Source organism: Macrobrachium rosenbergii, chromosome 14, assembly GCF_040412425.1.
Source record: "Macrobrachium rosenbergii isolate ZJJX-2024 chromosome 14, ASM4041242v1, whole genome shotgun sequence".
Taxonomy (NCBI): Eukaryota; Metazoa; Arthropoda; class Malacostraca; order Decapoda; family Palaemonidae; genus Macrobrachium; species Macrobrachium rosenbergii.
Genome location: NC_089754.1, coordinates 23,458,420 through 23,483,177, shown reverse-complemented (window position 1 = coordinate 23,483,177; position 24,758 = coordinate 23,458,420). Strand labels below are relative to the sequence as shown.

Below are 24,758 nucleotides of genomic sequence, written 5' to 3'. Positions count from 1 at the left end.
CCCCCACTTCCTATCGGGGTTGAACCCTTGGACTTAAAGGGCATCGGGAGTGTCACTATTCATCTCAGCAACCTCAAAAACTATGGCTTAGACACTTAATATTTTTGTTTTCAGTTATGTTACCCCCCTTCCCACCCCCATCCCCTTTGGTGCCATTGATGCTTTGCCCCCACAGTATTCTTTTCCAGAAGGTAAGTCATATGAATACTGAAATGAGGTATGATAAACCTGTAGAGTCCCATTTCAGGGAAGACCTTCCCACCCCTACCTACTACGGTGCTAACGATGTCTTACCCCACAGATAGTAACTCATATGTATACCAAGTTTGGTTGAAATGGTTCATTGCATTTCAGAGTTATGCTGGAACATACACACATACGTACACACATACATCCATTTATATATATATATATATATATATATATATATATATATATATATATATATATATATATATATATATATATATATATATATATAATAAATATTAAGTTTTTTAATATATAAATATATATATATATATATATATAAATTTTTTAATATATAAATATATATATATATATATATAAATATTTATATATGTATATATATATACTGTATATATATATAAAATTTTCTGACTATATAGGCTAAGATCCAAATGGAAGAATATGAATAAATTCCTGACTTCCGTTGGTCAGATGGGTAACTTGACCTCGTACGAACGTCAGAATTTATTCATATTCCTCCATTTGGATCTTTGTAGTGACAACGGCGTCCAAAAAGTGTGAAGAAATCGAGAACTTACAAGGGCATTGTGGTTATTACAATTACATATGTATCTAGTAAAAAGTAACCATTACATTCTTTATATGTATACACACACACACGCATATATATATGTGTGTGTGTGTACAAACATATATACATGTATATTATGTTATATATATATATATATATATATATATATATATATATATATATATATATATATATATATATATATATATATATTCATATGTATATATATAATGTATGTATATAAGATAAAATCATCCGTACACATAAGATATATGTAAATAAGATAAAAATCAATGAATGCTTCCAAAGCACTGTCTTATACTTACTGCATGCACATCTTCAGAGATGTGAATGCAGTAAATATAGGAAAGAGCTTTAGAAAAGGAGAGAGAGAGAGAGAGAGAGAGAGAGAGAGAGAGAGAGAGAGAGAGAGAGAGAGAGAGAGAGAGAGAGAGAGAGAGAGAGAGAGAAGAATAAGTATGAAGATAAATGTGTAACAGGTAACCACCCTTCCTGAAATAAGTTTATATTCAGAGAGGAGCTAACCTGAGAAATTTGTTAAATTTTTTTATCCAAGAATTTTGATGTAAATTTTGAAATTCTAAAACTTTCATTTCAATCCTTGTTTTTCGAGAATTTTTTGGTTGAACTCTGCTATATAATAGAATGTGATCCCATTGTGAATCTAGATTAGCCGGAAGCAGACCATGGATTGTCCAAAAAGCTGTCGGCTTAGGAGTGAATAACTATAGCAGGATTGTAGCAGTTTTGTTCATTTCTCCTGTAGAATGAAAGAGCTCTGAAGATACCTGAAGTTTTGCCAGTGGAGTTTGGAAGCCACAAACGCAATGGGAAAAGACGGCCAGAAAAATAGAATAAAAAAGTGGAAATGTAAGGTCAGCCAGGATGAATGAGAAGAAGCTGCTTCAGCAACGACTGAGAGACCATGACTTGAAAGTTGTACTGGTGAAGATCTTCAGACACTCAAACCTGATATCCGCATTCCTGTTTACAAGCATCGTTACCTCAGGGAAATCCAAGGAAGTTAGGACTGGTGGAGTTTTCTATGCTAGAAAAATATTACCAAAATGATGAATGGTAAAAATCTTGGAAGGATATCTAGAAGCTGCCTCAGCATGGTATGAAAGAGACACCAGACCTCAATGGAGTGCTGCTGGAGGTCTTCAGTTGCTCAAACAAGACATCCACATTCCTATCGGTGAACATCGTTAAACCAAGGAAATCCAAGTAAGTTTCCATACCTTTCCACATTTTGTTAATACAAAAATATTAACAAAATGTGTAAAAGTAGGGAAATATTTGAAGGACGTCGAGAAGTCGCCTCGCGGAATGAAAGAAACCAGACTTTAAGGGAGCAATGCTGGAGGTCTTTAGTCGCTCAAACATGACATCCACATTCTTATCGGCGAACATCGTTACCCCAGGGAAATCCAAGGAAGTTTGGATGGGAGGAGTTTTCTATACCAGAAAAATATAACCAAAATGTGGAAAAGTTTGGAAATCTTGGAAGGTTGTCAAGAAGCTGCTTCATCATGGAATGAAGGAGACCACATATGTATATATTTATTTATATATATTTATATAAATATACATATATACATTATTATTATTATATTCAGAAGATGACACCTATTCCTATGGAACAAGCCCACAAGGGCCACCGACTTGAAATTCAAGCTTCCAAAGAATATCGTGTTCATTAGGAAGAAGTAAGAGGTGATAAAGGGAAATACAGAAAGAAGGGATCCCATTCACCTATTAAAAAAAAAAAAAGTATTAGGGTAGCAATGCATTGCACCTTTGCTTGAACTTCTGAAGTCCCAACTGCACGACATCCTCTGGGAGGCTGTTCCACAGTCCAGCGGTGTGAGGAATAAAGGACCTCTGGAACTGAGAAGTTTGACAGCGAGGCACATTTACTGTAAATTATTTTATATATATATGTGTGTGTGTGTGTGTGTGTGTGTGTGTGTGTGTGTGCGCGCGCGCGCGCGAAGGGTATGATTGATCTGGCAACCTAATATCCTTTCCTAGACTAGAACTGAAGGTAAGTTGAAAAAGAAAAGAAAAATAAAGGTGGAGCTCACGCACAAAAAAATTGGCGTAACTCTTAAAGTAAGATAATAGGAGCCACAGAAACTGAAAGAGAATTTCTAAGCTTAGCATATGAGGAAGGAAATTCACCAAACTGCACAATCTGCGTATTACAGATTCCGCAGAGTAAAAATGAGAAGAGGCGGCTTGACGTATGGCAAAACCGCTCGACTGGAGGAATGTCTCTCATTTGAGCTTAACGATGCTGCAAGACAAGTAATACACAAGCAAGTGAAAAAAAGTATGCCTTAGTTTAACCAGACCACTGAGCTACAGGTCTCCTAGGGCTGGCCCGAAGGATTAAATTTATTTTACGTGGCTAAGAACCAATTGGTTACCTGGCAACGGGACCTACAGCTTATTGTGGGATCCGAACCATATTATAGCGAGAAATGAATTTCTATCACCAGAAATAAATTCCTCTAATTCTTCATTGGCCGGTCGGAGAATCGAACGCGAGGCCAGCACAGTGCTAGCTGAGAACGGTACGCACCCGTCCAATGAGGAACTAGCAAGCAAGAGAGAGAGAGAGAGAGAGAGAGAGAGAGAGAGAGAGAGAGAGAGAGCACCTTTCAGCGAAATAGGACGCTCGAGATATGTGTCAAGAATGGGATCTGAGACCAAACATTATTTATCCAAATTAAGGAAAGAATAGGTAAAAGAAATAGCAAGACAAGAATCCTTATTATGCAAAATGAGAGTAAACACTCCAGAACTTGAGACATGCCGAGAAAAACAATTTTATGAACGATTATTCTTCATGTCATTGGCAATGTGTTCCCTTTGCTGTACAATTCAAATAGAATAACTTTGTTTTATTTTTGTCGATGAGTCACTACTGCTATGTATGTAGTTAGCTTGTAGATATAATTTCGTTCTCAAATAATAAATAAACACAAATAACCAGAGACCAGCCCATGAGATATAGGTCTAGAAAGAACTGATTCTATCCTTATATAAAGATAATAACAAAAAACAACACAGGCGCATCTCTGTCCCTGTCCAGCTGATGAAGCCCTTAAATTCTCGAAAATAGCGTAAGGGGGAACTACACTACAGAGGTGACTTTGACGGATGACATAACGGTACGTTTTTCCTTTCCATTATAGTGCTTTTGTCATAGGCCGGGGATGGAATGCGTCAGAAGACAATAGAGTCATCTTAGAGCGGTAAATGATCAAGGATGATGATCAGCGCAAACAGGTGATAGCCTTACATCCGGGCAGGGTATCTGGTAGCCAAAAGAGACAATCTTTCATAACATTAGGCAGCTTTTAGCCTACCAAGGAGGTAATGTTTATGCCTCCATACCAGTGTTGGTTTCATTCTTATTGAACTGTTAACGAAATACAGAAGCTATATTTTTTCATTCTTTTTTCTTCTAATGTTTTAGCCTCAGCTTCTTGATTAGATGGTGAAAGTACAATGCAGGAAATGTGACTTAGTACAATTTCATAGAAACATCAAAACAGGAGAAGGAATTTAACACACGAGGTAAGCATCGTGTCTTTGCAGTACACACAAAAGTACAGATTACTAAAGTAATTCACACCCTTTATCATAACTAATGTATATTTTAGTTTTAACTAGCCCTTAGAGGCTTGCATGCATGAAAGTCTTGCCATCAGTAAACAGAAAAAGACGTGAATCCTGAACTGAATCAAACGTCAGATGATCTTTCAAGATATCAAATGTAACCTATAAAAACAAAATAAATTGCAAGCTTGCTGATACATGACACGATAATGAGTATACAGCAGGTGACAGCCTGTCAACCTCAGATTTATGTATGAGTGCCTGTGTGTGTGTTTCATTTCTTTATGCTTTCATCTCTGTTATTCTTTCCCTTTCCTTTCTTGTATTTGACAACGCTGTCGCTATCTTTTTAGTAAACTACATTAATTAAATAATTATACATCTGCATACTCTTGTACAGCTATACTCTTAAGTGATACATGATTGCATGGAATTTCGTTCAAAATTCACGAACTGGCAGTCTAACATGCTCCATATTTATCTATTATTTCAATGCGAAAACACGATTATTGCATACATTAAGGCCATAATATGTTTCATAAGAGTGAAATCTGTCATATATTTCAAAACTGTAAGAAAGTATCACGTGTAGCCAAATTTCGGGAAAAAAGTTACGAAACATTTTCAAAACCTTTGTTCACTTATCGCCGATGCATTTGACAAAAAAAAAAAGTCATCATCAAACCTCAGTTCAAATGTTAAATATAAAAACGAAAAAAAATTGCATAATATTAATATTCCTTCCAATGCAACCATAAAATTTGAAATTGCCCTATTTGATTGTTTTTATGCCTCAACGTTGAGAAAAATGTAAATAAGTAAATACAAAAGTAGAATGCATCCACCGATATCAATGGGTGAGTGGAGCGAGTGAAGCAACCATAGAGTGGCGGCGCAACAAGAACCACCTGGTGTAACATAGGTCTACAATGAGTCGGGACAATGAAATTATCTTGAAACCATTTACTTTACATTTGTTTAAAGGAATATTTGGATTTTCATAAAAATAACATTATTTAACTTATATTTCTTAACCACTTCACAAATTATGGCTTACTAGCAAATATTCGCCTATGCAATTATTTTTTTGTTAAAGCCAAGATTTTGTTCCTAGCCCTAGGTGTGTTAGATTTCTTTACTTATTATAAATACATTACACTTAGCATTCACATCTCTATATTAACAATTTCTGGCCAGAAAGCTTGTGAAGCTGTCTACACATTCTTGCACTTCAAGTTACCTTATGGATGAATATGAATTATACACCAAAAGCGAGAAGAAAGACTTTTACGAAAATATTATTTTAATCCAGTTAAAAAAACAAGTGTTCCATAGGCCTTGACGTTAATACCAATATATATTTCGATTCATAGCCATCTTCTCCATTTATAATTAAAATCATCATCATCTCTTACTACTCAAAGAACAGGTAATCTTTACAAATAAATTCTTTAGTAATAAAGATTACATCTCAGAAGTCTTAAAATTATTTTTTTAGGCCTATAAATCATTTTGCAACATAAGGCAGCTAGAACACAGCCTAAAACTTCAGCATACAAAATAAACTTGTTGTAATTGTTATTCCTATTTTGAAGATGTTGTTATGACTGTTGTAATGCTGCAGAGGTAGTTACGTTGACCAGCCCGAGGAGCATGTTAAGCGCGCTGTCATTGACGGCACCGCTAACCTTATCACACCGTGCTTTGAGCTAAGCAATGTAAAAAAAAAAAAAAAAAAAAAAATCAGTTCAAATCACACAGGTTACGAATTTTACCAGTGCATAAAAAGGATCATATTTATATAACCATAGGGAAAATAGTGCTAGCTGTGAATTCGCAAACTTGTCGACATGTGTGACATTGGAAAAAAAAGTTTAACACTACTTGGCAACGTTACGTTGAATCTTAGATTTTGGACGATACACAAAGAATCAGGTAGCCTCATATTTGAGCATAGCTGTACATTATTAAGGAATAGTAAATACTGTAGTCATGTTCAAAACGAAACCATCCAGTGACCTGAGTTATGTTCACGACAGTAAATGGCTCACCCAATACTGATGTATTGTTAAAGTAACTGCCATCCTCACGATATATGTATGTATGTATATATATATATATATATATATATATATATATATATATATATATATATATATATATATATATATATATACTATATATATAATATATATATATATATATATATATATATATATATATATATATATATATATATGTTGATCTTTATTATGTTAATTGATCTTTATATTATGTTATATATATATATATATATATATATATATATATATATATATTATATATATATTATATATATATATACTGTATATATATATATAATATATATATATATATATATATATATATATATATATATATATATATATATATATATATATGCAACAACATAATAAAGATCAATTATTGCCATTATGAAAAAATTCATATCACTAGAGTGCTTTAAAAACATTCATATATATATATATATATATATATATATATATATATATATATATATAATACATATATATATATATATATATATATAATTAGATTTATATGATGAACAGTTCCTAATTCGATGTTTTTTGGCCTATAATATCTTTTGCAATTCTGCATTCCTGTTGTTTTTTTTTGAAAGTGAGACAAAGAAAATTAATGCGAAGACGGTATTCAGAGGTTCCTCACTTGGTTTATTCATAATTTTTATAATTACTTGCTTCATATTTTCTTCATGTTTGCACTTTGATCCCAAAAGATGAAGACACCAAAAATTGTGAACTTTCTTTTAAAAGAAAACACAGATAAAAGACTATTTACTTTCTGCTAAGTTTGATTACTGTTTTTTTTCATTGTATAGGCTACTTCTTTGGATAATTATTTGCAATTGGTGTTACTCATCTTATTTGGCATTATGTCACTCCTATATTATGTCGTTTATCTGAACTATATATATAATATATATATAATAAAATAAAATATATATATATATATATATATATATATATATATAGAAGTGTAAAAAGCTAATTAATGTGTTTTTCTTTGTTTCCTTTAATTCCTCCTAAATGACTCCCCCTAACTATTTACAATTTTCACTTCAGCAGCTTTCCACGATGAATTTGATGATGCATTGCAGTTTCCTGTGGCGTCGGCTTTCATGCCATAATTTCAATTTAATGATTTTCTTACTTGCAACATGTATTTGTGACAACTCTCCTGCCATCTGAGAGTGATTAAGGTCAAGCCACCTTTCACTGAAGGACCTGTACCAAGATTGAAGAGGCCACAATCCTGACAGGTCTAAGCATCAACACGGACATGCGTACTGCATATTTTATTTCCTAATAATAGCTCATTACCATTACTCTCTTTTTATAATATTATTCATTGGTTCTTCCTGTTACCTTCATGGAATCAGAGGATTTTAACACTGGTATGCTACTCTACTTTAATTGATTATGAGTCCCATTACTAGAGTAGCCCCCCCAAAAAAGATAGAAATGTAGTAGAGAGCACCCAGTTTACTATAAATGCTTTTCCTAACAGGGTTTGTTTTTAAGTCTGCCATCAAGGTAGAAACTAGGTCTTGGTAAGAATGAAAGGTTCAAGTGTGAATGACAAGGTAGAAACTAGGTCTTGGTAAGAATGAAAGGTTCAAGTGTGAATGACAAAGTCGAATTATTACAAATATTCGTAATTTTGTTTTAAATTCTGCACAGGAGAATTGAGAGGACGTGAAAAGAGATTCATGGCTTCAAAATGCTTTGGCAGATGGAGAATATGGATGGAACAAAATGTCACGTCAGGTGGAGTAATTCCCATGGAAAGGTGCCGCATATAAAGTTGAAAATATATTAGGACATATTTTGTTTAATAATGACAAGGAGCAAAATTGAATACTTGTGTATATGTGAATGTAAAGAGAATAGTACATATATATCGCTGAGCTTACGTCCATTACCAAACCTGATTCTTTCTCTTAGTGTATGCAGATACAGAGCTCAGAGTCCTTTTATGGAATTCTCTCTCTCTCTCTCTCTCTCTCTCTCTCTCTCTCTCTCTCTCTCTCTCTCTCTCTCTCTCCGGTAAAGCAAACTCTAATATTAGTGCCTCAGACTCATGCAAATGCCAAACCGGTCATTAGTATGATATTCGTTGATATGTTGAGTCACCTATCTCTTTGTTATGATACTTGAAGTATTCACAGAATGCAAATCGTACTTTCTTTCTCTTCATCCATATGCATCACGAGGTAACCTTTTAAAGAAAAAGAGATAACTGTTGTGAAAGTAATTGCCAGAGGTTTCTCGATGTTTCTGTGTGGTGTTAAGGTATGTTTCGTTAAATTTCTTAGTTTGTGTTTATGCGTGTATCAACTGCTTGATTTTCAGGGGTGAAACTATAATTATCATTATAAATGAAGTAATGGTTCTCACAAAACAGAACCAAATATATGGATACTGGTAAAATTATCTCGGTAATTTTTATTACTGATCCGCCTGGAAAAATTCACAACTGATATCTAAAAGAAATATCGCGTTAAGCGGCAATATTTCTTAATGAGCCTTTGAATTCAACCAAAGAGCTCTTCGTCAGTAGAACATAACCATGCAAGCAAGATGCTCGCTATTACTAAGGAAGAATTTGTTGCCACAGTTATAGTATTGTGGCTCCCTTTAAGAACGTTTTTAGTACTGTGGTTCTACTCGTAGTGTCTGATATCTCCGTAACGGTTGTGCTACATCATAGATACGAAATGGTTAACTCCATCAGTAATTAATAATAATAATAATAATAATAATAATAATAATAATAATAATAATAATAATAATAATAATAAGGACAAGTAAGACTAATGAACGTGATTGTTCTTCATAGTCTTCAATAATGCTAATGGCGATAACTGTTGTAATAGTCCATGAGCCAGGGGCCATTTATTTGTTGGGGATGACCAGATTTTTAATGGGTATTTTTTGAAAGGTCTTACCTTGGGGCATTTAAAAATGCAAATCTTAAAGACTTGCAATGGTGAGTTGAGATTTTATTAAGCCTTCTTCAAAAAATGTGACTCTTAACTGGTCGAAAATTTGGAGGTACGTCACATTCTATGTTAATATCTCAATCAATTTTGATCACACAACAAACATTTATATATCAAAATGTTGGCAAACGACCAAAGAGTCACTGGTAACTTTATAATAAAAGTTGGTCTCAAACACAGGTCACCATGGGTCAAAAGGTCAAGGTCCCCACTACAAAAGTACCATTTATGAATAAAAGTCATTTCTAGCCCATTTAAACCACGAAATCCTAGGTTTACCCGTACGAAAACATATACTTCATAGAGATTTTGTATACAGGAAGTTTTTAAATCCAAATAGTCTATACTTTCAATGATGCAGAGGCAGTGGGGGTAACTATGGATATGGCGTTATTCTGGAACTGAAGTAAAAGTTCTTGTTGCCAACATTTGCATATAATATCGCACCAAACTTTGCTTTATTTTTGGATATATAATGATTAAGACTATTTTACCTGTCGATTGTTTTTCTTATTTTGTTCAGCTAATTGTTGATATATATTATAATGAAGTATCAATTTAAGGGAGCGTATTCTGTGATAATCTTGAACTTTGGAAGATGGTTTTTATATGCCACTCTTTGAAGATGGTTCAAGTTTTGCCCTGGCTGATATTATTTAGCAAGAAATTATTTAATAAGTAAGTAATAATTCCCTGACCTATTTCAAAGTACTCTCTTTGCCAAAAAATTTACAATATTTGGACAAAAAATCAAATAATTGTAAAGTACACTGGTAATGAAAACTGCTAAATTTTTTAACGATTTTAAGACACATCTGGAGAAAAAAAAGGTCAATGAGGCGAGTATAACTGCACAGAACCAATATTCAATCTCATAGCGTCAATTCAACAATGGTCAGATTTAAATTACTCACCAAGAATGTGATCGTGAAATGTAAGAAAATTTATAGGTTGTTGCATATTTTCTTTATATATCTTCCAGATAACAGCAAGACATTATGTCGTCCTTAAGATGCATACTCCATCATGAGACCGCAGACAATAAAGAAGAAGAATTTCAGCAAGTTAATGATGAAAAATGGAGAAAGGTCAAGGTAGCAGCAGTCAGGCGCCAAAACATTCAACAGTCTTCCACGTACTCAAGCATCTGTGAGGCTTTGCCAGAGTTGGCATCTTTGAGTGATGGATACCATTACAATTTTGTAACTGTAGATTCACTGCTGTTCCTCTCAGTACAGTTAAGGTTAAAGTTGATAAGTCCCAAAGACTTCTAAGAAGCCAGGTAACCAAGCTGAAAACCTCCTCATGGTGTTTTGCCAGAAATTTGTATATTTGGCGAATGTCTTCGCAAAAAAGGTGAAAGGAACGAAGAGCCCTTGACATGTTCTTATGAATCAGTAGAAAAAAACATCAAAGAAACTTCAACTGCAAAATGCTTGTCAAGATATGCAGCATTGGTTTTCACTCTAAAAATGTAAAATATCATAACTATTGCAAACGAAAATACTTGAACGGAGCAAGGGACACTTTAAAAGCCAGAGCTAGATTATCAACACCAACATTTGAGGGGTTGGACAGTCATGCACTGGCACTCTTTTTTAAATATATCGAGTCTTCAGTAATAGATAAAAATCGTCCTGAATATCTTGTGTCATGGCATCGCCATTATTGCAGGTTGCTAGAGGAAGAAGCAGCTGGAAAAGACATTGGTGTTGTACCTCACACAGCAAGAAACTTAGGTGATAAGATTTTAGAATATTTTGGAACGCAGGTAGAGCTTTTTTTGTCACAGTAATAAGCAAGGTACAGTTGTTTTTTCTAGCAGAAAAAATTAAGTGACAATTTCTGGTGGGTCTACCTGCCCATTCTCAAAATCATCGAGAAATAAAGTGGCTGGCAATTCACGTGCAGAATTACATACATCAATAATAATTGAACGTAACATACAAGCTGCTTCCATAATAACAGAATTTTCTGAGGTGTTGTATTTAGAAGCCAATGCTAATGCTACACGTTTTTCAGTTCTGCTAGAAACAACAACTGTACCTTGCTTATTACTGTGACAAAAAAGCTCTACCTTGGTTCCAAAATAATAATAATGACGCTCATGAAGATGGAATGAATAACGAATGATTACAGGTTATCTAGCGTTATAATGAAGAAGATGGCATCGACAGAATCAAAAGTAGCAGCAACATCAGCAGTCATTTAATAAATGTTATTTTTCTCCGATCTGACCTTGCGACACCAGGGGTCGACGACACGGGAAGCAACAAGACCTGCTTGCTAACAGTAATACAGAGATAAACTCCAATTCCTCTGCGTATCTCATAAAATCCGGGACGCCGGGTTGTGGAACTTTCGACATTTCAATCAAGACTGATCAATGACGAGACAGGTTCCAAATTACGAATCCCGCAGGAGCTGATGAAATTATATTCCCGGTAATTCGTAATGCACCGCCACTGGAGAGAAAGAGGAATGCAACGGTGTTGCAGGTGCAAGGTGAAAAAACAGGTGCCCCGAGAAGAACCTGCCTAAAAGAAAGAGATTTGGGAGAGGAGGAAGAAGGTCCTCGAGGCAGGCAGGTGATGCTGCCTCAAATAAGACGAGCAGGTGATCGCTGCAAGATGCAGACTCCCTGCGAGATTGCAGGATTTCTCCGTCTCCTCCTCATCCTTCTCTATGTGTTTCTTCCTTTAGGGATGTTTTTGCTTTTCCTTGTTAATATGCGGCGTAGTAGGGTCAGTGAACCTATCATCATATCCTGCTTGTGTCCTAAGACTGTTCTTTAATTTAATCATAACACAACATATCAATTTTCATGGACTAAAAGTGTTTTGTGTCAATATCAATATCACAGTTTACATGCATGTAAACGCAATTAACTAATTCTATGTCAGTCATATTTTTTTTTTTTTTTTTGGGGGGGCGGGGCTCACTGTATTGATTAAACACATATTGTATTCAATCCACCAAAGGTAAATTTTGTAGTTGATCCCTAACTTTTCCATTTTACCGTTAATTCTGCAAAGAAAAAATACTCTCTCGCTCTCCCTCTCTCGCGGTGACGTTGACATTGGTCAAGGTGACGGCAGAATACGTAAACTAATTAATCAGTTCCCTCTCTCTCTTCTCCCTCCCCTCTCTCTTGTGTTCCTGTAGTCTAAATTTCTTTCTTTCGTTTACTGATTAGGGCTACTCCAGTCCTTAAGGTTTATTCCTCTTTTTTTTTCATTGCTTATTATTAAAAGTTTCTCTAATTCCAAGGTTATGTTCGATTGATATCCTTTATTCAGAGCATTATTATTATTATGGTTGGTTATTTTCCGTTTCCCCAACAATAATGACTTACTTTCCCTACGGCATTTTCTTGGCGTTTAAATTTCACTTCTTCAGTATATTATACTGATGATTACCTATGCAATTTATCCTTGCTGTATCAAAATAAACTTGCATACCTTACCTACTATTTATGAAATATTTTGCACTTTTAATCCTGCACGAGTTTCCATTGTCTTGCTTTTGATTTACTCTCGTTCATCCTTCGAGGTCAATTAACTGTCTCTCAACCTTCTCATGTTGATTACCTGCCTTTCCTTAATACTGATCAATTTTCTCTCCCTGTAACCATAATGTTTGTTACTTTTATCTTTAACGTCAGCCCATCATTTAATGTTAAAGTAATGTTTATTCATTTTGTTTTTGTTTAACTTCTTAGTTTCTTTCTTGACACCCTTATTCTATATTTTATTTCTGACAACACTTGATATTCATTCACCTTCTAATGTCTGGGTTATCCATTCTCTCAAAAGAATTCAAAATTACTATTTTTTCACGTTTAGTCCGTAATTATGATTTGTTCTTCCCCTTTAACCAGTTGATGATGATTCAATTTTTCTATGTATTATTTTGATTATTTCACTTATCCTTCCATACTTCGCTAATTAACGCTGCTTAATAAGCTTTACTTCTACTCTTAATATTTCTTGATTTTTTTCTTATTCATGCCTTCACTGTTAGATGAATTTTCCGGTCATAAACTCCTAATTTTTATTTATCTATCTTTCAGACGTTGATGGTCATTGATTTTCTGTATATCTGCCATTAATGATGATGCAAGTCTTTAATTAAACCAACTCTCAGCAGTGAATATTTTCCCCAATATCGGGTCCACTTTCTATCCTGCGACTCCCGAATTTAATTCATTGTTTCTCCTTTGACACATTATGCTAATTATGTGGGTTTCTTCCTCTTTATGTTAATTAAATGCTTCCCTTTCACCCCTTCACGTTGACATTTTCTTCGCCTTTAATCCTCAACATTGTTTTTCTCCATTTCAGTATGGTAACTCTCCCTCTCTTACCGAATATTAATTCATATATAGGTCTGTTTAACCAACTATCTATATTCATATGTGTCTGTGTGTGTAACAGCCGATGTTGTATAGTAGTGGTACTAGGAGCAGCAGAAGCAATTAACATATGGTTAACAATTTTTACAAACCTATTTATACCGAATGTGTCATATAACGCTTATAAAAAAATCTGAACCATTTAAAAATGCGAAAATCTTCCCTTTTTTCAAGCCACAAAACCAAGCGACAATGTAATTTCCATATACTAATCACTCAACACTATTCACCTATAAGACCTAATTCAATTAAATTTATTTTTCATTATTATTATTGTTGTTAAGGCATGACATGTGGTTTTAGTTCCTAGCCTGAAGTTGCTATGAAGCATTAAATATCTGTTTTTTAAACTCGGTATTTTGCCACATTGGCTAAATATTTTCCACAGCACTTTTTTACTAAGTATAAGAACTTTTCAGATTAAGGGTAACAAACAGCCCTTTTACCATTTATTCATCCGGGAAAGATCTTTAAAATGTTTTACTTTACGTCCACAACGAATTTTTAAGCTGAAACAAATCCTCATCAGATACGGTCTATCATTGTCTTTCTTCTTTTATTCTCAGTGAAATAGACAATTGAAAAGTTAATACACTCGGGGCACAAACACTCCGATGCCCCACTCCCTGTGGGCCCAACAGATTTTGACGGTTGAACGAGTGCTCATCGTGCGTGTTATACGGGCACGTTACTTTCGCCCCCAAGTGCTTTGACGGCTAGTGCCCAAGCACGTTCCTCTATTTGATTCAGCACTGGAGGAGCGCTTTCCTGTTTGTTTATGGTCCTGTATGTGTTTGTCGTCTCATGTTTGTTCCCGAAGACACATCAGTGTGTCCGAAGGACTGTTGCCCTACTGTTTCATCGCGTCCTCCGTGTCCTCTATTTAGATTCGCCTTTTCGTGAAAAGTACGTAATCTGCTTTAATTACTCTTTCATGTATACAGCGCATATCCGCTTTTATATGCACATACGTACGCACACGTACATACATACATACATACATAGATTATATTATATATATATATATATATATATATATATATATATATATATATATATATATATATATATATCACAAGAAGACAAGAATATAAAAAAACTGGATGTAAATCCTGACTGAAACCAGTCAGAATTGACTGCTTTTTACATTGCCTTGTAGTATAGCATACATATAAATCTCGTCCCGTGATTATATATGATTATATATATATATATATATATATATATATATATATATATATATATATATATATATATATATATATAAGGAAATATCACAGGAAATTAAGGGGCAGAGGTTCAATACAAAGCGTTTCCATAATTATTCACGCATCGTGGAGCGTGACTAAACATGAAAGTGCCTGTTACGGAACTTCTACGTGTTGCTCTCTTTTCTTTTGGTATTTCCTTAAACTAAAATCGCGTGTGTCTTGTGATTTCAAGTTAGGAGCTATTAACCAATACTTTGGATCCACGGCTGAAAACCTGTGTTCTGTGATTTGAATATGATGGCCGACGTAACACTGTTCCGGTCCTTTTTGTTACACGTTTGTGTTCTCGCGTTAAAAATTCCGCTAACGTCTATTTGATGATCGTACAAAGGATAACGAGAGGCTTTCGCATTTCTATTAGATAATAATAGGTACACAGCAGAGGTTCTAACTGGGTCTTTGTAAATTAAAAAAAACAAGTCGAACATAAATACTGTATGTAGACAAGATACCCTATTATTATTATTATTATTATTATTATTATTATTATTATTATTACGGTAAAAACTTCTACTGAAACTTATGTTGTTTTCCTTTTCGAGTGAAAATTTAAAACTTTGGAATGCGTAGGTAGGATATGATTATTATCATTCTAGGGTTAAAAACTTCCCAAAATTCGAGGATAGAAGATGAATTGGTAAAAATAATAAGACAAACTTCAGCTTTTCGCAGAATATATGTGAATTTGACTGATATGTGTGTGCATGAGCTGCAATAAATTTATATATCCCTCATGATTGGCGAGTGTTTAGGTTAAACCTCACCCAGACCTGTCGTGCACGGGTTCTAATCTCACCAAGGGAGTTGGCTTTCCCCATTTGGTCTTCATTTTGATTCAAAGCTTTGTAGTTCCAAGCATCTGCAAAAAGTATGAGGAAATCAACTAGTTAAGAGACGACTGTAAATACACACGCACACGCACATATATATACATATCCATTTATACATATATAAATATATAAATTATATATATATATATATATATATATATATATATATATATATATATAATAATTTATATATACATATATAGACGTACATGTATATATACACATATATATGTAATATATAAATATATATATATATATATATATATATATATATATATATATATATATATATATATAAATATATATATATATACTGTATATATATAATATATATATTACACACACGTATTCAGAATCATCTCTTAACAAGTTGATTTCCACATACGTTTTGTAGACGCTTGGAACTGCAAAGCCTTGAACCCAAATGAAGACCAAATGGGAATAGCTAACTTCCGTGGTGACATTCGAACTCATGCACAAGTCTGGCTGAAGTCAAACCTAAATACTCGCCCATCATGAGGTTTATAAATCTACTGCACCTCATGCACTCACACAGCCCGTCTGTCGAATTCAGATATATTTTGAGAAAAGCTGAAGTTTATTGCATTTTTTACCAACTCACCTTCTATATTTAAATTTTAAATTTTAATCTTGGAATACTAATAACAATAATTTATCTAAACATTTCAACGTTTTTATTTACACTTTTTCACCCAAAAGGGAAATCAACACAATTTTCATTAGAATTTCTTACAATAATCATAACAATAATATTACAGTATGTTATCGACATACTTACGTCTTGCTTTTTAAGTCATAAAGACCAGTTAGACCCTTAGCTGTGCCTCCTTTATTTGCTAAAATATAAATGAGATAACTTCTCGTTATCTGTTATCGACCAGATGTTTGCGGAATCGCTAACACGAAACAAGTTATGTCAACTTTCGTATTTAAATCTCAGAGCGCAGGCACTCAGGTATCGATTCAAAGTACAGGTTAATAATTCCTACTCGAACTGTTCAGACTGTTTATGAGGACTGACAATCCAGGGATAAATGGGAGCAGCTGAATATATCTATTATCTACTAGTTGATATTGGAAGTTTTTGTCAATAAATATCTTTTAGAAAGTCGTATATTTAATTAATCTTTTTCCAGCTTTGCCGTCTATTTATGTTATATTGTAAATACTGTTTTAATGGTTTTATTTTTCTTGTACACGTAATTTAATGTGCAATCATCCATCTCTTGTTGTCTATTTGCAGAATGTATGTACCGGCACCTTAACTTTTTTTATATTTACTGACTCTTCCTTTGTGAGTATTTACATATTGTATATACCTTAAAATTTTTCCATGAAATCGGAATCTGTGGTTAATTCGATGGAGAGGAGACGGTATACAATGGCCCTTATTTTCAATCGTGATCAATAACAATAATAATAAAATTAGTAACATGTGACGTACGTGTACTGGAATTTTTCTCGAATGCATGCTAATAAGACATTTACATCAAAATCTCCTGCTAAACCCAGTTAATTTTATTTTTTGCTGTTCCATTTTCTTTAATTCATGGCGTGATTCAATTTTAATTCGAAGTCTGAGGCTCTTTTGTCGAAACTGTGAAATTATTGAAGGTCAAAATCGAGAGAAAAATCAGACGAAAATGAGCAAATACAAGTTTAGTTTACAATGGACGATGAGTTCGTGATATTAATGTGTAAGTGTTGATAGTTATGTGAATGGAATATATATACAATATATATATATATATATATATATATATATAATATATATATATATATATATATATATATTTATATATATATATATATATATATATATATATATATATATATATATATATATATATATATATATATAGTATATACATGTGTGTGTTGTGTGTGTACATAGTATATATATACATGTATGTGTTGTACATAGTACCCTATTTACAACCCCTATTTACACTTTGTAAATAATACTGCTTATGTAAGGAATTTATCATAAAAAGTGAAAAACAAAACTTCGATATCATTGAAGATAATCTACCTTTTTTTTTTTAACGAATCACTGAACCGGCCACCTATGTTCCCAAATTCTTTTTAACGAAAGGTATCGTATCTACAGACGTCATAGCCCGCCCGCCCCTTTGGGCATCATGATTTTCGGTAGCTGACGATGACAGAAATAACAATGAAAGAGAACTATTTATCCTGAAAAACATCCAAAAAATGTCGGCCTAATACCTCAACAACCCCATGCAGTGACAGCAGAATGCGGGATCAAATTAAAAAAGCTTCTTTCTTTCCGTGACAACAATAGACTTGTTCTCACGATCCAGCAATGCCTCGCTGTCAATATACCGCGTTTAGTTTAGCGAAACCATTCTGTCTTTCTTTTCGTGTGTGCTTTATACTGTTGCTGCTGCTTATAGAAAATACCTGGATTTTATGCGGTACCAGATTCAGTGTTATTATCTATATTCAATATATTTTGTTTTAACAGTGTTCTTACTCCGTTACTTGTTTTCATTCGAATGCTAAGTGACATTGTCTAATATTATAGATGATTACTGCTTAATCCACTATTGTATCAAAATGAATTTCGTTTAATCTTCACGAATAATCTGTATCTATTTTAACAAAAATTTAGGCAATATAATTAATATAAAAAATAGAACATTTATTCTTATAACTGGTACTGAGCAGTTGGGAAGGGGACGAGAGGAAAAAGTAATTAACTGATTGAATATCGTAAGCTAACATCATAAAAATGGCCCTCAGCACCGAGAGAGAGAGAGAGAGAGAGAGAGAGAGAGAGAGAGATATGAATGACAGACTAACCACCATATCCTAAAGGACAACCATTGTATACAAGGGGACTGCATGGGGGAGGTGACGGTTGCTTATTAAGAGCATTTACGACTGAAATGAAGGTCATCAAAACTATCACGAAAACTAATCCGGGAACGATCCGTATCGCCGGCTATATTCTGGATACTTCTAAACACCTAGAATACGGGTATCAGTCATCCGCCATCTTAAACAGAACCCAAACACTAGACACACGGAATTCGGCTATTTATTATCAGCCTTATATGTGGACTTGTGTCTCAATCCTGGATTCTGGTATTCGGGGCTAATATGAGCGTGTAGAGACTTGGTTCGTTAACAAAAATAGATTGTGTTAGCTTTATGAGTACAAGGGAGGTTGCCAATACAGTTTTAAGCTCTTGTCACGCCTGTCTCAACAGACCGCTACAAATTAACCAGTTTTACTTTCATTTTTTGTTTCATAAAAAATGACATATCAATATAAGCATAAAATTAACGCTATCTTAACAACGAAAAAGTATCTTTCGAGCCCACGGCCACCCTACAAGAAAAGTCATTAAAAAACGAATAAAAAGAAAGGATTTTGCAGATGAGACACAGCTGTCAGCCTTCTGATTACGCACCAAATATTTGCATCAGTCATTCAAACGCCTTTGCGGTCACTGAAGGGTATCGGGAATGAGGGTCTACGGCTCCCTCTCCCTCTCTCTCCAGTGTAATGTCTAAGACTGGAAAGTCATGCTGACATGATGGCTCAGATGATGCCACTTATGTATGTATTAGTCATCTGAAATGAAGTGAAATTCTTATGCACAAATATCTCAGACAGTATTTTAGAATGAGTCAGCTAGCATCGAGTTGCTCTCCATTCGGGCAGTGATCTATTATAGTCAGCTAACTACTCTACTAAGGCTAGAGCGGGCGCACACACACTCTACACACACACACACACACACACACACACACACACACACATATATATATATATATATATATATATATATATATATATATATATATATATATATAATGTGTGTATATATATCATACATGTGTGTGTACTATATGTATACATACACACACATGTACGTATGTGTGCATAACTGAGCAAATCCTCATTACTGTATGAGGAGGACGGGAAATGGTCTCTTCAAAGGCTTAATAAATTTCATTTTCGCCCTTTGTGGGCTTTACTCAATATTGTATACACGAAAATGTGTATTTTATAATATATACATACATACATACATACATATATATATATATATATATATATATATATATATATATATACATATACATACACCTTTCACTCTCAAAGGGGTTGCTCCAAAAGGCGTGACCTTTCCGGTTTCTTGTAGTTCTGTGGAATAGCACTAACAGCCCCACAGCTTACTCATGGATGTACAAATTACTTACGTACCCTCGGTATGGGTAACTTTGATAGTTTTCCATAGAAACACTGACCAGACCCAATTGTTGCTTAACTTGTTTGATCTGACAACAAGCTTTACTGTAAAGCGTCTAAGTGTGGCTCCAGGTGTTAGCCTACCGGCTCCTAAGAGTTTTTACGGGATGAGCCTGCTGGCCTATGTCCTTTTCCACCCTGGCCATGATAGAAGCCAATCTTAAAGTACTGGATACATAATTTTCTTAAAAGTTCAACGGCTATATAATTGAATTTGTCTGAACGGCTTAAACCAACCCTGCTCGTTCTTGAATCGAGCCAGGGACCCCTTCCTAGTAGGACGAGCACTATAGCCACTGGATCACGGAATAATTCTCAAGAGAAGAGAGCAACAGAAAAGTATTCATTTAACATGAGCAACAGATTAAATACAATCGAAAAAACAACTTGAACAGACAGAGATAGAGAGAGACAGAGAGACAGAAAGAAAAAATAGAGAACTATTTTTGACAAACATCATTGTAGACGAGAAAAAACGCAAGCCTTCAGCAACGCTTTTAGCGAAATACTAATTGGATTATCCGATATTCTCAAAAGAACCGGGATGGGAAACATGTAGCTTTTATACCCTCTTTTTTATTCCCTCTTTTTTCTAATACGTCACGCATCCCGGACCTTGGAAATGGAATGTTAGTTGATCAAAGGAGAGCCACCGAGATATTTGTTCAGGTATGGACTTTTTTTTATTTTTAGTGTCTGAGAATTATCAACGCGTATCGTTACTAGTGATTAGTCAATTATGTCAGGTCTGTGACGCCTTCTGTAACATAACCAAATACTGTATTGTGGAATCTAGTATATATATATATATATATATATATATATATATATATATATATATATATATATATATATATATATATATATATATATATATATATATATATATATATGTTTGTGTGTGTGTACAGTATACATATATATGTGTGTGTGTGTGTGTGTGTGTGTGTGTATAGGAGAGAGAGAGAGAGAGAGAGAGAGAGAGAGAGAGAGAGAGCAATCGTCATAATAGCCTTCCTGCGACTCAATTTCATTCTTGCCTAGAAATAACCTATCCCCAATGTTGGTGACAAACTGTGTAAGACCAAATGTATAAATCACGCAGCCGCATATTATCATAATCAAAGCTTCCACGACAAAACAATAAATAAAATTTCTTTATATTTCAAATTTTCATTAATGCAAAAACTGCCAACAAGTAACTCCGACATAAGAAAAAACTCCACTTGTCTATTGAGAGGGGAAAAAAATTAATCTGGCTGTGAATGCATTAAATACAGGGGTGGCTGCATTCCAAAGTTCATACTGGGGTGACGGTAGAATGAAGTCTTAAATATCAGCTCTTAAAGCTTACGTTTCTCAAGATGAAAAGGTCGATATGGATGAGATAAGTTAAACCGTGATTGGAGCATAATAGTCCTATATCTCGGTCGCAGCTTCAGTAATTAATGGAGTCAAGCCGGAAACTCAGCAAGCTTTTATACTATCTAAAATTTCTCAAGAGAGTTTTCAAGATCACATCTTGAAAAACGATGCATATCGAGAAGCAGAGAGTCGAACACATAAACTTGCTAGTGCAGCGACGGCAATGAGCATGGGAGACCGAAATGTTCTTATTGAGCAACTAGCAGCTCGGAAAGTAAGCAAAAGATTGTTCTAGGCTAATAGCGTAGACAGAAGTGTATTACGTAATGAGGACCTTTCTCATAAAATATCAATTTTTTTTAAGAGACAAGGACCCAAACAACCTCCTACACTCATCTAATAACATATGCATCGCTATAATAATGATTTGTATGAAACAGCGCCCGAACACCCAAGAGTGACGAAACACAGGCACTGCAACGTTTTCACTCTCTCTCTCTCTCTCTCTCTCTCTCTCTCTCTCTCTCTCTCTCTCTGCTTAATTCTTATAAGAATGTTTTATTTTATTACAGGTACATAAATCATTACTGTACTTTGGTATTTCCGACAGCATTATTGGACGAAACTTTTGAAAACACGTTGCGCAAAACATCACTTTTTCCAACCATGCCCAGCGTCATGTAAATAAATCGACGACAGCAAAGGCTAGCAAAGTCGTTCCTTTCTATTCTAAAGCTTTGGAACAACGATCAAGATAATTTTTTAAATAAGGACTACTATAAGAAAGTAATTTGACTTATCTGGAATAAAACTGTTCTAAAAAAGGACAGAACAATAAATATTCCTGACGAACTTAGCTTAGCGTTTGCTTCTCTAACATTTTCTGCCTTGTTTTCATTCTTTTAAAATGCTATTTTTCCTTGGCAAGATATTCAATAACTTTTACCATAAATATATTCTTATATATATTTGAAATCAAGTTGTGCTTAGAATAAAGTTTCAACGATAAAGCATCTTACCTAATGAGTAGTTTGATGGTATGGGTAGCTCAGGCTATCATCTAGCCTAGGCTACTATCTAGCCCAGGCTACCACCTAGCATAGGCTACCATCTAGCTTAGGCTATTATCTAGCCTAGGCTACCACCTAGCCTAGGCTACTACCTAGGCTAGGCTACCATCTTGCCCAGACTACCATCTTGCCCAGACTACCATCTTGCCCAGACTACCATCTTGCCTAGGCTACTAACTAGCCCAGGCTACCACCTAGCCTAGGCTACCATCTTGCCCAGGCTACCATCTTGCCTAAGATACTATCTAGCCCAGGCTACCACCTAGCCTAGGTTACCATCTGCCCTAGGGTATCATCTAGCCCAGGCTACCACATAGTCTAGGCTACCATCTAGCCCAGGGTACCACCTAGCCCAGGCTACCATCTAGCCCAGGCTACCACCAGCCTGGCCACTACCACTCCTACCTGCCCTTGATTACCTGCCCTAGGCCACTATCTGGCCCTGGTTACCGCCTAGCCTAGGCTATCAAACTTCGTTTCTTGTCACCAATCTATAAGACATATTATAGTTTAATAAAAACGTAAATTAAAACAGGATTTGTTACACACAGATACAACAATTTTCATTCTAAAAATATAAGTTTTTCTCTGCGGTGTGTTTAGACTGTCTTGAAATACACGATGTTTCCAAATTTCGTTGAGAAACCGCTTTTGATAGCATTTTGTAAAACAATTCTATGCTAACGCTGCCATTACTTGTCTAAAACTGAAATAGACAGTATCCTAAATTCCTAATGGCCTACCCAGTGCAAAAAATTCTTAATGACTTAAAAAATACAGCCGGTGTTTTTATGTATGACAGCAACATGTTCAAAAAGACACAACCAGGAACATATAGGCCTAGGCCTACCTACTACCAAGCATTTTTAATAGTCTAACGAGCAAGATCTGTTTTACCTTATATTATGTGGCAGATATATGAGATTAATGATGTTCTGAATTCAGAACTGAAATCGTCATTGCACTGTGCCAAAATAACATGCTGAAAATAAAAGGCATGTAGCAGAGAAAGCGTATCTACGGCTAACCAGACATTGATCTGCCTAGCAGAAAATTATGTTTGGCTAAATAAAAGTCATTATGCATTGCTTACCTGTGAAATGTTATTCCCCTTTTCTCTTGAAGAATTCCTGCAGCCATTTCTGCAATTATACGCTGCGCAATAAACCACTGTGACGTTAATGAAAGAAAAATATCGCAGGACACACTAAGCACAAACTCAATTTACGCGGTTCTAGCAAGGCTCGCAGCAAGCCTCGGCGCCCTGGTGGCGCCACATCAAACTACATAGTACTGACCCTCTATAGATTCATCTAAGAAAACATTCCGTATGAACACAATTACATACCATCTTGTTAAATAAGGGACTAAATCTTATAATGAGGATTTTTACCTTTTCGAAATTAAAAAAAAAGAACGTTTAATCTTTATATTTTCGACATACGGACTGTGGTGAAACTTTAAAGTTTTAGGCCCACATTCGGTACGATTTCATTCAACCTTAAGCCCTCCTGCCCTAGCTTTGAATGAGACCAAGTTACAGTGCTGAGGAGTTTACTAACTTACTTAAATGTACCATGAAGTCTGGAAACATTACATTCTTTCCAACAATGTGCAGTTGAGAAACAATCAACTATATTTCCTGCACCAATTCTTTTTGGGTGATGCCACACGGGTTCAAAATACGCAATTAAAAAGTTTAACACATATAATTAATATTTAAAGGACACAACAATCATCCAAGTTACATTAAGAAGCAAGAAAACATTAACATATTACTGGACAAAAACGTTACGTTACTTCGATAGAGGAAAACATAAATAGCCAAAAAGAAAGGGGATTTCAGAATAATGAAATTAATTTCACGACGACAGTTCAAGGTGATTGGATTTTACATTTTTTTAACTTGCCTGGACACGAAACAGGCAGAGCTTCATGTTCTCACCCTGGAAGAAAACTCAGGAGGAGTAAATTTGTCACATTTTAAACAAACCATCAACTAAAA

At 34.6% G+C, this 24,758-nt stretch overlaps 1 long non-coding RNA gene across 1 annotated transcript in view; it reads right to left on the bottom strand.

The window, feature by feature from the left end:
* Positions 1-24,001, bottom strand: part of LOC136845786 (uncharacterized) — an 80,133-nt gene extending 56,132 nt beyond the window's left edge. Inside the window, exon 1 of the long non-coding RNA XR_010855256.1 lies at positions 23,847-24,001. This is a non-coding gene — a long non-coding RNA (uncharacterized lncRNA). The remainder of the gene's footprint in view (positions 1-23,846) is intronic.
* Between the last annotated feature and the right edge of the window lie 757 nt (positions 24,002-24,758).